Here is a 14,968-nt window from a genome sequence, read left to right as displayed (position 1 = left end):
GGGCTTTACACTTGCTAGACAAGCACTCTACTACTGAGGTGAGCTACAGTCCCAGCCTATGATTGTTTTTGAGGTGTTTTTTAAAGATACAATCTCACTATATACCCAGGCTGGTGTTGAACCCGTGGCCTCAAACTCCTGGGTTCAAGCAATCCTCCTTCTTAGCCTCTCAAGTAGTTGAGACTACAAGTATACCTTACCCTGCACAGAAGTCCCTCTTTCAAAAGCAGGATATTTGGCTGGGGTGGTGCTCAGTGTAGAGCACTTCCATAACATACAAAAGTCCCTCAATTTGATCCCCAGCACTGCAAAAATAAATAAATAACCCCAAATAAACCAAACCAAACCAAAACACCAAATGAATTAGTCTCAGATTGGTACTAACTTACATTCTAAGCAACTACTAGGCTTTTTATTTTACATCATCCTATTGATGAAAATGATTGTATTTTAGTTACTTGCAGTTAAAAGCCAGTGGTTTAAGGCAGTTTATGGGACTGTACCAGTGAGATAGAGGTTACAGTAGTCTTAAAATAACTGGTTATTTTTTGCTTAGGCTATATGTTCAAAAAGGTCGGCAGGGGCACTCTGCTCATTATTCAGGGATCTGGGTTTTAAAAAAAATACCACCATCTTGAAAGTTCCTGATTGTCATGCCATAGGTAGAAGAGACTCTCTAGAGGGTCTTTCATGAAGAGTTATATGCTCTGCTTAGATGGGATTCATATCTCTTCCACCTACATCTCACTGTGCAATCTCATGGTCTTTCCCAAACTAAGAAATGTGAATTTTCCAAGTGTCCAGAAAAGGAATTTGGGGAACGGGACCAATGATGACTGTAGGAAGTACTCAGATAAACTTGTGTTGACTTTGCTTTGTGTTTTTTTGTTTGTTTGCTTTGTTTTGTTTTTTTTAAGGCAATCTTGCTATGTAGTTGAGGCTGGCCTTGAACTCAATATGCAGCCCAGGCTGACCTGGAACAAGGCACTCCTCCTGCCTCAGCCTCCCAAGGGCTGAGATTTCAGGTGTGTGCCATCATCCCTGGTTTTTGTTTTCTATTTTAAGACTTGATTTTGCTTTCATACTTTGGTTTGATTTCTTTAACTTTTTAAAGTTCTAAAATTATAATAAAAATTGTAACAAAAAGGTTTCTAAATTATAATAATAATGCAGTATAGAAATGATAATGAAGTATAGAAAATAAATAGACTCATTCTCTTTCCATTTTCTCTGACCTCATTCCCTAGATAGAACAACTGTTAATAGTTTAGGACATGCCAGGTGTGGTGGGTTATGCAGAGTGTGATGGTGCACGCCTGCAATCCCAGTGCTCGGGAGGCTGAGGCAGGAGGATCTCCACAAGTTCAAGGCCAGCTCAAGCTGGGCCTACATAGTGAGTTCAAGGCCAGCCTGAACTGCATAGCGAGACTCTTGTCTCAAAAAGTTTGGGACATAATCTTCCATACTTTTTTGTATGCATTAAAAAAAAAAATCTCTGTATAGTTTATTTTTAAACAAAGTGGAATCATAATATGTATATTGTATGTGAATTTTTGTGCTTTTTATATAGGGCAGCTCTAAAAGTAAGATTGTCAGATCAATATTTAAAATTTTGATATGAACTACCAAATTTTCCCCAGGAAATGTTGTACCAGTTTTCATTTCCTCAATCAGTATGTGCGAATTTCCATTTTCTTATACCTTTTCCAAATATAGTATCATATCACTCAACCTTTCAAATTTTTGCTAAAGCAAAAAAAAATTTTTTTTTTTTTTTTTTGAGACAGCTTTGCTGTGCAGGTCAGGCTGGCTTTGTATCTATTATGTAGCTCAGGCTGGCCTTGAACTAATGGCGATCCTACTGCCTCAGCCTCCAGAGTGCTGAACCACCAGGCCCAGCTGAAAGCAAATTTTTTCTTTTTTTGGGACCGGGGATCGAACTCAGGACCTTGCGCTTTTAAAGCAGGCAGCAGAACCACTGAGCTAAATCCCTGGCCCACTGAAAGCAAATTAAAAAAAAAATATTTAGGGCTGGGGATTTAGCTCAATGGTTTCGCCGCCTGCTGCGCAAGCGCAAGGACCCGAGTTCGATCCCTGGTACCAAAAAACCCCCCAAAACAAAAAACTTTAGTTTCAGTTTGCAGTGCTTCAGTTTTTCATGGAGCCAGACTTATTTTCATATGATTATTTGGCAGTTGTATTTCTCTGATTGGTTTATGTATGTATCACATTAACTGTTACTTTTCCTTATTTAGTTGAAGGTATTATGTAAGTAATTTTATGCAATTAAAACTGCTTTGCTTCTATGACATCTGGTTTTGAATTATCTTAGAGTAAGCCTTGCCAAGTCCACAGTTAGTAAAGTTCTATTTTGTCTATAGTTCTATAGTCTTATCTTTTTTTTTCTTTTTTTGGCACTGGGGATCGAACTCAGGTCCTTGCGCTTGCGCAGCAGGCAGCAAAACCACTGAGCTAAATCCCCAGATAATTTAATCAAATCTAGAACTATTCTTGGCATGGTACAAATATTAATCCATAATAATAATGTGAGGTAGATATTGATTATCTCCATTTACAGATAAAGGAATTTCAAGCATGGATAAACTTGCCCTAAACAGAACAGCTAAAGGATAGAGTTGGAATATAGGGAAGACAGCCCATATATATTTTTTTGGTAGTACTGGAGATTGAACTTGGAGCCTTCACACCAAGCTACAGCCCCAGCTTTTTTTTTTTTTTTTAATTTTCAGACAGGGTCTTGCTAAATCCTGTTTCCCAAATTTGTAATCTGCCTCAGCCTCCCAGAGTACTGGAATTACAAGTGTGTGCCACCATGTCTGGCTGGCAGTGCATACTCTTAATTGCTATACTCTACTGCCTCTTATGTAGCCAGGTTGTTTTTTCATCACTGTGTCCCAAATAGAGAAAGTGTCTTGCTTGGGTTGAAACCATTCTTCCAGAGATGGTTAATGTGAAATGTATAAAATATGCATATGAGATCTTTTAATAGATTTTAGGCTTTTTATGGTAAATAGGTGACTAATATCAGGCTCTTAAAATGCTTGAGCTTTAGAAAAGGCATTTTTGTCTCATTTAGATCCTTATTTGTTTTTTGTGGAGTTAGGGATCACACGTGCTAAGCACTTGCTCTATCACTTGAGCTACATCCCCATTCCAAGAGCCTTATTTATTTTAATTAAAAAATTTCTAAGAACCTTGGTATTTTGGATTTCTGGCTCACAAAAGCCGAGGGAGCATCAAATAGGTAAACAGATTGCTAATATTAATGATAATGGTTGAGCATGAACATTTATTCAATGTATTCAGAACAACTTTAGTTAAAATCTATTAACTGTAGTTGATGTGTGGAAATACATAGTATAAACTTAAATGCATTAGCTGCTTTCCTGTCATTGGAGCAAAATACCTACCACCCACAATTTAAAGGGGGAGAGGTTTATTTGGCTCAGTTTCCAGTGGGTCCAGTGCATGGTTTACTGGCTCCAAGACCAAAATGGCATGACGGAAGGACATGGCAGAGGAAAACTGTGCAATCCATGGTAGCTGGGAAACAGAGAGAAGGGAGGAACCAGTGATAAGAATACACTCTTTCGGTTACCTTCCACCCAGGCGCTGCTTTCTAACTGGATTTAGCTATGAACTCAACAGTGGATTAATCCCCCCATGAGCAAGTCACTTTCCAAAATCCTCAACTCAACATTTGCGACTTTAGGGGAACATTTTGGACCTAAACCATAACAAGTTAGAATTTGTTCTCTGCAGTTGATGAGTAGAACTACAGAGCATAAACTCCAATAGTTTTGTCATCCTAGTGGCCCATTCCAATTGCTGTATTTCACAGGATATGGTGCAGGTAAGGTTAGGAGAGTCTAGTAGAGGAGAGGAAAAAAGTAATTTACTTAATTTTTCTCTCCTATTGTTTATTGATCTCCACCCAGCTTGGTCTAACCTTGTTGCCCTTCCCCTTAGTCTACACTGGTGTACAGATTAAAAGAGTCATATCGTGTTAATCATACCAGATTAAAAGAATCATATGATTCAGAGAAGCGTATCATGTTTTGAGTCTGTAACTTCTTCTAGGTTTGTGAATTGAGACCATTTAAATGTAGTATCGATACTGGAAAGTCTTGGGGCCATTAATGCAAGGACATATTTGAAAAGAGAACTCTGAACAGTGAAATAAATGACCACATCAAAAGGAAGTTTATAGGAGTATCAAAATACTGAAAATGTACTTTGTGGGCTATATTCATCAGTTTGTAACTCAAATTCCTGAAATCTTTTCAGCTCACTACTTATTCAAGTCACTAATTATAGAAATTTGTTTAGAAGATGGCAACTAGTTAAGGTGATTCCTGTGAGTCATCTGAGTCATGTTCTTAGTAATTGTTTTGAGAATTGTGTTGGAGAAGCAGTGACTTTCTGCAGCTAAAGAATATTTCACTGTTGTTTAAAGGAACCTGTTGTATAAAGTATTTGCCAAAATATCTGACATTTATAAAGCATAAAATATATAAACATTATAAACTATATTAGGCGATACTGAGAATACCAGATGAGGTGAAATAGCTACTGTGCTGTTTAGTAACAGTAACTTCCACCATTACAAGTGCCTTCTATTTGTCAAGTGTCCTTGACATACATTTTTCTTCAATCTTCAATAACTAAAAGGCACATAATTTTCCTATTTTAGAGTCAGGGTCACAAACTAACAGAGAAAGTACTTTAATAGTATATACCTTTTTTTTTTTTTTTTTGGTACCGGGGATCAAACTCGGGTCCTTGTGCTTTTGAGACAGGGCGCATAACCACTGAGCTAAATCTCCGGCCCCACTTTTTTTTTTTTCATGGTGCTGGGGATTGAACCTGGGGCCTTAGGCATAGTAAGCAAGCACTGCACCACTGAGTTATACCTCCAGCCCACATATAGTATACTTTTTGTTCGTTTGTTTGAGACAGGGTCTCACTTTGTAGTCCAGGCTGGCCCTGAACTCTTGGCGATCCTCCTGCCTCAGCCTCCCAAGTGCTGGTATCACAGGGATGTGCCACCATGTCCAGCTACTTGTAATAACTGATTACTTAATTATTTATTCACTTTCTCCTTGTGACAGGTATTATGTTAAGTACTTTATTTTCTATGATTCTCATATCAACTTTGCTAATGTAGATGTTATTTTTTTCATAGGTAAGGATACTGAGTCAGAGAGGTTAAATAAATCACCCAAAATCTAGAAAATGGCAGAACTGTATTTCAAGCCAGGATCATCATCGTTTTTAAAGCCAGGATCTTCTTGATTTCTAAAAATTTTCTATTCTTAACCATATTTCCTCTCAAAAACTTTTTTTTTTTAGACAGGGCCTTTAGGTAGTTCAGGCTGACCTTGAACTCACTGTAGTCCAGGCTGGCCTCAAATGGTGATCCTCCTGCCTTAGTTTCCTGAGTGTTGGGATTACAAGCACATGCCACTATATTCAGCTTCAAAACTTTTCATGTTGTAAGGGGAGAGTTGATCACATTGAGGTGCGTCTCAATTTTGAAATTCTGTGAACTGTTCTCTATACAAATTAAACAAGGTAGGATAAATTGTTAATAACTTCACACCAATTATGTAATGAAAATCTTTTTTTTTTTTTTTTTTGGTACCAGGGGTTGAACTCGGGACCGTGTGCTTGCAAGGCAGGCTGTGAAACCACTGAGCTAAATCCCCGGCCCATAATGAAAGACTTCTGTGGCTTGTTTCCGAATTAACATGTGTTTATTAAATATCGATCATGTACAACAGTGTTAGGGTACAGAAGTATGAACCATGGTTTCAATATTTGGGCAACTTAACATAAACATGATGGTGTATGCTCAACTGCTAAATTTTGGGTTAAAAATCCAAATTTGTCTGGACATGGTATATTCCTGTAGTCCTAGCTACTCAGGAGTCTAGAAGGAATCTCAGGAGGTAGGATCACTTGAGTTCCAGACCAGCCTGAGCAGTGTAGCATTCTCAACAAATAGAAACAACCCCCCCCCCCAACTTGGAGTAATACTGAATGTATATGGGTAGTAACAAAAATACAGTAATAATTTGAGAATTAGTGGCTGGACAGGCAAGAAGAAAGGCTTACAATTCCCTTGAGGCTGGGCTCAAAGAATTGGCCTGATTATGAAGCTGTTCTTTGGAGGAGGAGTCGGCCAAGGCACTGAGACCTAATACAGTATTCAGTAAATAGGTTTGAGCCAGTCCTAAGCAGAGACAGAGGCTGAGTGGCTCTATCAAGTGGGCTAAACTGCATAAAAAAAGGAAGGAGAAAATTTAGTAACTAGAAAAATCCTTTGTTATCCCCAGGCCACTGAATTTTTGAGTCTGATAGTAACCTTAACTACTCAGCTGTAGGTGGTAGGGAAGGCTATGGTTAGGTTAGGTTGATGTATATGTTCTGCCTTTATTATTGGTTCAGCTGCTGTATTCAGCTCTGAAAACTTGAAGACCAGATCTGGCTAATGGGTTATCATTCTATGTGAAGAAAGAAGAGTACAGATGGTTGAAGAGTAGCAGTACAGAAGATGAGGGGTATGCATGCAAGAGCTCACTAATAATGCTTGGGGTTGCATTTACCAGCTACATTTCTCTCACTACTTTTATTCTTGCTATTGTGGTTTTAAGTACATTCAGCCATATTTACTTGGATGACAAAGGTAAGAAGAATCACTTGAAAGTTAAAAAAATAACTTCAAAGAGATGTAGGAAAGAAGCCATACTTTAATTATTAGGTAATATATGATGTATTACATACTAAATACTTCACTGGAGATTCTGAAATGCTTGAATTTTTTGGGAATTTTACAGGTGCAGCAACAGGGTGTAGTGCCATGTGCTGGTAGTTCCAGGTACTAAAGAGGATGAGGTCAGAGTATTACTTGAGCCCAGGAGTTCAAAGCCAGCCTGGGTACCATAGTGCAACTCTGTCTCAAAAACAAACAAAATACACAGCTGGGTATGATGGCACAAGTGTGTAATCCCAGCACTCCGGAGGCTGAGGCAGGAGGATGGCAGCAAGTTAGAGTCCAGCCTGAACTATACAGCAAGACCTTGTCTCCAAAACAAAACAAAAAACAACAGTGTATTTCCTAGTTGTGAATGTCATATAGTTTTTTTTGAGCAATAAATTTTTTATTCATATCTTAAATCTTTCTGTAAGTGTCTGAGCAGGGTCAATAAGTCAATAAGTCAATAACTTTTCCCTTATAATAAATTGTAAAAGGCACCACTGAGAACGAATATATTACCAATTAGACTATGAAATGATAATGACTAAGACTAATCCCACTTTTAGAGATGTTAAAATGTGAAATACAGCATACATTATGTCAGCTTAATTACTAGCTGGTATCTCATTCAGCTTTTAGAACTCTTAATCTATGATCTTTTTTTGGAAACAGGGTCTTGCTTTGTAGTTCACGCTGGGCTTGAACTCACTATATAGCTCAGGCTGGCCTTGATCTTGAAGTGATCCTTCTGCCTCAGCCTCCCTAGTGCTGGGATTGCAGGCATGCACCACCACGCCCGGCCTTAATTTATCATCTTGTTAAACTAGATCACAGTAGTAAGAAAATGATTCTTTGTTTTCAGTGTTTAATGATCAGATTTCTACAGAGAAAAGCATAGATAATTTAAGTTAAAAGTGCTTGTTCATATTGCCATCTTTAGAGATATTTCTTTTGTTTTGGGTGGAATTTCAGCTCTTTCCTAATTGCATATGAAGAAAAAAAATACCTGTAAAAAAAGAAGAAACTCTATGGGAAGCAAATTGTTTGTTTGTTTGTTTGTTTTTGGTTACGGGGATCGAACTCAGGACCTTGCACTTGAGAGGCGGGCAGCAGGACCACTGAGCTAAGTCCCTGGCCCGTGGGAAGAAAATTGTATGCTGTAATGCACTCAGTGTTGCCAAGTATGCTTCATGAAAGAGGTGGAGGGCCAAATAGCCATCCAAGCTGAGCGTTTTTCTGTAAGAGAAGCAGTTAAAGTAAGTTTGAAGAAATCATAAAATTAAGTAGAAGGCAAATGTGTAACACTCCTGAGGTGAACTAAAATAGTAAAATACTTGTAGAGTCCTGAATATTCTTGCATTTCATTATTATTTAGTAGTATTGTAGGGAGATACCACGCATATATTGTACCCTTCATTATTGTAATATTTACATGTTGTATTTATGAAGATTAGGTTAGGTTAAGAGAGAATTCCCTAGTATAACTATGAATAAAGTCTTCAGTGACGCTTGCATATTTGTTGAGAAGTCAGATTATAAGTTAATAAGTATGTAAATGAACAAACTTATTAGAGATTATGAAAAATGCCAGTAGTTTAGGGTAAATGGGGAAGGCCACTTTAGGTAAAGGTGGTCAATGAAAACTTCCTTATGAGGTAAGACCTGAAGAATTAAAATGGGCCAGATATATGAATAATTTCAGGAAGAATACGTTGGGCAGAGAAACAAGGCTAGGAGGTAGGAAAGAGATTGTTACTGTGTTTTACAGGCTCAGAAAGGAGGCTGGTATGGCGAGCTAGGAAGAGAGATGGATGGCTAGGAATTAGGCAGGCAGGAGCTAGATCACATAGGGCTTTGTAAGCCACGATAAAGATGAAAAGTTTGAATTTTATTCTTTAGAAAATGGGAAATGCTTTTGAAATATTTTATGCCAGGTAATTTTCTGATTTGTCATTTTTCTAAGATCATTCTGGCTTGTTGGTGGAGGGGGATGGAGAGAATCCATAGGAGAAACAGGAAGAATGATTAGGTAGATATAGTGAATATGGACAAGGTTGGTGGCACATTTGCTTTTTCTCCTTAGTGCTGTCATGTAGCATTTTGGTATCATTGTACATCTACTTCTGTAACACACTAAGGATCCTTTTTTATATTTAGAATGTTTAGCTGAATTAGTTTAAAAAGTCTTATTTCCTTCAAATGTTTATTTTTAGAGGTCTGTGTATTTAGTTTTCAGTGTACACTACAAATATGTATTAGGGTTATCTATACTTACTTACTTATTTTTTAAAATTCTCATAATTTTAATGGTCAGTAGCTATTGGTTGGCTCTGAATGGTACAGTGAAACAGTGTACTTAAAGACCTGTTCACACCCCCTTAGCAGCATTGGCTTCCATACATAGTCCACTGCCCAGAGAGACTTCCTCAGCCTCAGACCCTTCTCTGGGTGTTATAGTTTATACTGTATCTAGATGTCCCCCAGAGTCTCATGTGCTCATAGGTGGGGCTTTTGGGAGTGACTGGATCATGGGCTTGTGATACTGGATGAATACACTGATCAGTTTAGCATACTTCTCTTTGTGTAAATGATGGATTTACTGAAGAGAGAATAACTGCCCTGGGTTTGGGTGTCACCAACCCATAGATTTGTAGTCTGGATGGAAAAAAAAGAGAAAGAAGGAAGTTGCTCTGCTTCCTGCCTACCATGCCATGGACTGTTTCTCCTCAGTCATGCCCCTCTGCCATGCCACCCTGCCTTGGAGCCAGCTGACTATGGACTGAAGCCTCTACAAATTGAGCCAAAATAAGCTTTTCCTCCTTTAACTTGTGGGTGTTGGTTTTTTTTTTTTTTTGTCCCAGCAATGAGAAAGCAACTCAGACATCAGGGTTATAGAAATCTGTATCTTTTGTAATGAACTGAAAAAATCATTGGTACACTCATTATCTGTGTGGTTTTTTTTTTTTGTTTTTGAAACAGGGTCTCCTTATGTAGTTCTGGCTGGCTTTGAGCTCACTATGTAGCCCAGGCTGGCTTCTAACTCACTGTGATCCTCCTGCCTAAGCCTCCCAAGAGTTGTGATTATAGGCATGTGCCACCCTGCCTGGCTGATCTGTGTTCTTAAAAGAATAACAAAAATTAAACCAAACACCTTCCCAGGCTCTGCTGCCTCAAATAGCAAAAAGTGTTACTGTGGCAGAGTCCTGTGGATCCTCTTGTCTCTTTCGGGCTGTGTGGTTCTGTTTTCTCTCTGTTCACTAGAGTTATATGATGTGGAGGGTGTGGAGTTCATAAATCTTCATACAGTACACCAGCGTTGCCAGTGCTATCCTGTTGTGCAGTTTCTTTCTATGCAGGTCATCCTTCTGGACCAGCAGCACCAGGTACAGGAGGTACTTATAGAGGAAGGTGCGGCCGTTTATAGGCATCGTGCTCCATTTGGTACTTGCAGTAAGGGTCCAGCTGCCAGGAGTTCTCGTAAGGATGCATCAGGCCGGGCTCCACATGCCAGCTGTCAGGGAGATGCAGTGGAAATGACCCAAGGGTGGTGCTCACTTAAGGCTGTTTTACACAGGCAGCTGCCCACTGTGATCTGATTCTGGTGGGCTTGATGACTATGGACTTGTCCATACTGGGGCCTGCTACAGCTCCTACTCAGGTTGATCTTGGATGTTTCACTGTTGCAGATCTAGAAGATGAAGCAGTCCTGGCCAAGAGTTCACCTTCCACTGCTGGCTTGGAGGCGCCTTGCCCACACTGTCTTGGAGACTCTGGCGCCATGGGCACGCGCATGGCAGGCGGCCTGTACTTTTTCATTTGTTAGGAAAATGTTACTGTGCAGAGTACTTTGCCTCAAGTAACAATTCAAGTAGGAATAGAGGCCATCTTCCTGATTCCCTTTAATTATGCAGAGACTACTAATTTCTACTCCTGCAACTCTGTAGATGAAGACTTTCCTGTTTTTCCTGTTCTTAAAAGACTGTAATTACAGTGTTGGAAAACTTGGCTCATTTGTATTCTCATTTAAAGAACATGTAATTTTTCCCCCCATGTAGGTATATATACTCATTGTATTACTTTGAGATTTTTGTTTGTTTTTGTTGATAGTCTTTTTTTCTTCTTAAGAAAGTGCTCCTTCAGTATATTCCTTGTAGTTCTTTGTCATTTCAACTTTTTCTCATCCTTAGTTTTGTTTTTGCTTTTTGAGACAAGGTCTTGCTATGTAGTTCAGGCTGGCCTCAAACTCATCCTGATCCTCCTCCTGCCTCTGCCTCCCGAGTGGTGGGATTATATGTGACACCACATCCAGCATCCTTAGTTATTTTCAAATAATGGTAGAATTATTTGAAGCTTTTTATGTTTCATACCATACTTGATGTCTAGAATAAAGTTGTTATGACTACAGAGTCTGTTGTTGCACCAGAAATAGTCCTCTAATTAGAGCAGTAACAGTTTAATCATTGGAGATTTCTTAAGTAGAATGAAAGCCTCATAAAGCATGGAATAATGGAAGGCAGAATCAGAGTGAAATTTGAATGAAATAGAGATTTTATGGCTAACTGCTAGAAGACCCAAGCTTAGCTAAAATTGCCTGTTTTCCTTTTCTGAAACCTCAGCAGCAGCAGTTTACAATTTCTTATCTTACTGTTTAATTGTAGATTCTGAACATTCATGTGGACTATTATTTTAGTGGTTTTACTTTACTTTTTCTTACTGTTTAAAACCTAGTACATGTACATGAGGTATAAACTTGAAAGATTTTCCATCATCTTTCTTTTCAGAAGAAGCTTCTCTCCACTGTATGTCAATACTTTGCATATTCTTAAATTAGTTTTAGTATACTTGTACTATACATTGTTTTTTCTTTTTTTTTTGCGGGGATCGATCTCCGGTCCTTGTGCTTGCGCAGCAGGCAGCAAAACCACTGAGGTAATCCCTGGCCCTGTACTATACTTTCTGAAGTATTTACTGTATAGATTTTTTTCTGCTAATTTTGTCTAAGAGTGAAAGTCATATGAGAATTTGCCATAATGAGAAGCAGTTACTTAACTCTTCCTCTTATTTAGCATATTAACTAGCTGTCCAACATTTCTATTCTCAATGACTCCCTTTTCTTTTTCTATTAGTCCTAATATTACTGCAGTTATTCTTTTTATTTCTTGGAGGAGTACCTACATTTTCATTTTGGAGAAGTTTGAAAAAAAGCTAAATGAGAAAAATTGGCTATTTTAATATTTTTGAAAGTACAAAGCAAAATCTGAAGTCAGTAGATAATGTTAGAACCAAATAGATATAAGGGAAAACCTATTTCTTAAATTTCCATGCCTTCAGTGTTCCAAGAAGTATGTGTTTGAGGAAACTAGAAATGAGAGCAAGAGTGAAGATTACACATAATAAGCAATTGTTACTGTAACAACAGCAGCATTTTCCATATAAGTCTGCCAGTTTTTCCAGTGGGTGAAGCATGTATTTTCCCTTAGCCTGTATTTTCTGTTTAAAATTTACTTTAATCAGATAATAATTCTCAGTGTTTAAAAAACTTTAAACTTTCCACCAGCTACCTCACAAGTACAAGGTCCCAAGTTCAATACCCAGTACCAAAAAACCCCAACAAACTTTAAGCTTCAAGTTACAGTAATAATTAATAGTCTCAAAATATTGTGTCATTATGGTTTATAAAGCTTATTAATTTACTTTATAGTAGATAGGCTGCACACCAAACCTTTGAATTTCCGTTGAGCAGGTTTCATTGAAGTGTAATTGCTAAAAATTCTACACAAGAGTTACCAGTAATTCTCTGGAAAAACATGTTTAGTGTATATTTTATATGCAAATTGGTTTATAATATTTTCAAAAGCTTGAAATATTTTATAGAGAATTGAAATGTTTTTCAAGTTTAAAAATTTTCCTGTAAAATACTATTTTTATCTGTCAGCAAAAGTTGTGGAATTATTACCATACCTGTATCAAAACTCACATCTGCAGAATATGCATAAAGTCTTTGAAGAGTGATTGGCACATCAAATGCACCTTATTTTCACGTTCTTTGGATTGTTTGCTCTTCTGTTGGTGATCTTGAATCAGTATGACTTTATATTTTTCCCTCCTCCTCATTATCTTAACATCTACCTCATAACCAGGTCTTCCTTATCTTAAACAAACAAACCCAAGGAAACAAAATAGCAAATAAAGCAAAATCTAGGCATACACATAGACCTTATTGCCCTCTTGTTATATATATTCTTAGTACTAAATTTCTTAATTTTGTTCGATTTAGCTTTCATTCTTATAATCTGACAATGACAGTATTCCCAAGTTACAAAATTCAGTAACTGCTGATGCTGAGTTGCTCTCAGACATTTGCAGAATTTGACTTGACTTGACTGCAAGTTTGAAGATGTCATCATGCTATGTGCTTACGGTATACACAGTATACTGATAAGTATCTGAGGCTACACAAGATGTGAGAAAAAAATATGGAAAATGTTTAAATTTAAAAAAATTATTACAGTATGGGAAAAATTTTTAGCAGCTGTACCTCAGACAAAGGTCTACTATCTAGAATATATAAAGAACTGAAAAAAATCAGACCCCCCCCCCCCATTCAAAGACCCAATTCAAAAATGGGCATCTGAGGGTTGGGGATTTAGTTCAGTGGTTTCGCCGCCTGTTGCACAAATGCAAGGACCCGAGTTCGATCCCCAGTACCAAAAAAAAAAAAAAAAAAAAGGGCATCTGAAATGAACAGACATTTTTCAGACAAAGAAGTAAAAGAAGCAAATAAATATATGAAAAAATGTTCAACATCACTGGTCATTCGAGAGATGCAGATAAAAACAACACTGAGATTCCACCTCACTCCAGAAAGAATGGCACCTATCAAGAAATCAACCAATAACAAATGCTGGCGGGGCTGTGGGGAGAAAGGAATCCTTCTCCATTGTTGGTGGGAGTGCAGACTGGTGCAACCACTGTGGAAATCAGTATGGAGATAACCTCAAAGAACCTAGGACTAGAGGTCCTAGAATTAAAGAATTAAAAGAATCATACCACAGCGATATATGTGCACCCATGTTTATAGTGACACAGTTTGTAATAGCTACAGCTTGGAAACAGCCCAAGTGCCCATCAACTGGAAACTGGATAAAGAAGATGTGGTTTTTTTATAAAATGGAGTATTACTCAGCCATAAAGAACAAGAAACTAGAGATATAGCTAAATGGATGCTTATTGAGGCTGTACTCTTTAAGTGAAATAAATAGAACACACATATGTAAATACCGAATGGTTTCTCTGGTGTGAGAAACTGAAAGTGTAAATAAGGATTAAAATAATTTAAATGAATAATTGATAATTTGAAATCGGAAGAAAACGTCTAAAGGCGTAGGGGAAGTGGGAGGGGAAGGGGAAAGGAAAGAAGGGAAAGGAAAAATTAAGAGAAAAGGAAAAAATGGAAACAGTCTTTGTAAATAGGGAAGGCAGCACAGGGAATAGGGATAAAATAAGAACCAAGATACATCATGTACAGGTACAAGCCCCTAATGATGAATGTTGAATGTATTGTTTACTTAAAATGTACCAATAAAAGAATTTAAGCAAAAAAATTTAAGCAAAAAAATAATTTATTACAGTAAAAAACACTTTGCCATTAATCCCTCCGAAAATAAGTGACCCTTCACTTTGAGCACACCGATCTCATTGTTCTTTTTTTTTTGGTACCGGGGATTTTACTCGGGTCCTTGTGCTTGTGCAGCAGGCAGCGAAACCACTGAGCTAAATCCCAGACCCAGTGATCTCATTGTTCTTGACACTTTCTGATGTAGTGCTGGAATTCCTCTTTCATGTCTTTGTTGTGCTATTGTGGCTGTCTCAGTGTTTTGAATCAACCAGACATTTACCTTTCATGGTTATTTTGACTTTGGGGAAGAACCAGAAGTCACACAGTACCAAATCTGGTGAATAGGTGGATGAGGACAGCCTGTGATGTTTTTGTAAGCCTGCTTTTTTATTGAATGGCACTTAGCAGCAGCAGTTATTGTATTTTTGATCACATCTTGTAAAGACATGACAGAGGACTTTGAGAACTGTTGCAGAAAGTGGTAGGAATGGTGTGATAAATGTGTTTGGAGTAAGGGGGATTATTTGAGGGAGATTAATGACATTGTGTCTTTTACTGTAATAAATTTT

At 37.8% G+C, this 14,968-nt stretch overlaps 1 protein-coding gene across 1 annotated transcript in view; it reads left to right on the top strand.

Moving 5' to 3' along the window:
* The window catches only part of Bmpr2 (bone morphogenetic protein receptor type 2), a 212,612-nt gene that overhangs the window by 24,375 nt on the left and 173,269 nt on the right, over positions 1-14,968 (top strand). The window lies entirely within an intron of this gene.

Source organism: Heterocephalus glaber, unplaced genomic scaffold (assembly GCF_053883595.1).
Source record: "Heterocephalus glaber isolate CG9 unplaced genomic scaffold, H.glaber_assembly_v1.0 deba00000621, whole genome shotgun sequence".
Lineage (NCBI taxonomy): Eukaryota > Metazoa > Chordata > Mammalia > Rodentia > Bathyergidae > Heterocephalus > Heterocephalus glaber.
This window is presented reverse-complemented; position numbering and strand designations above follow the sequence as displayed.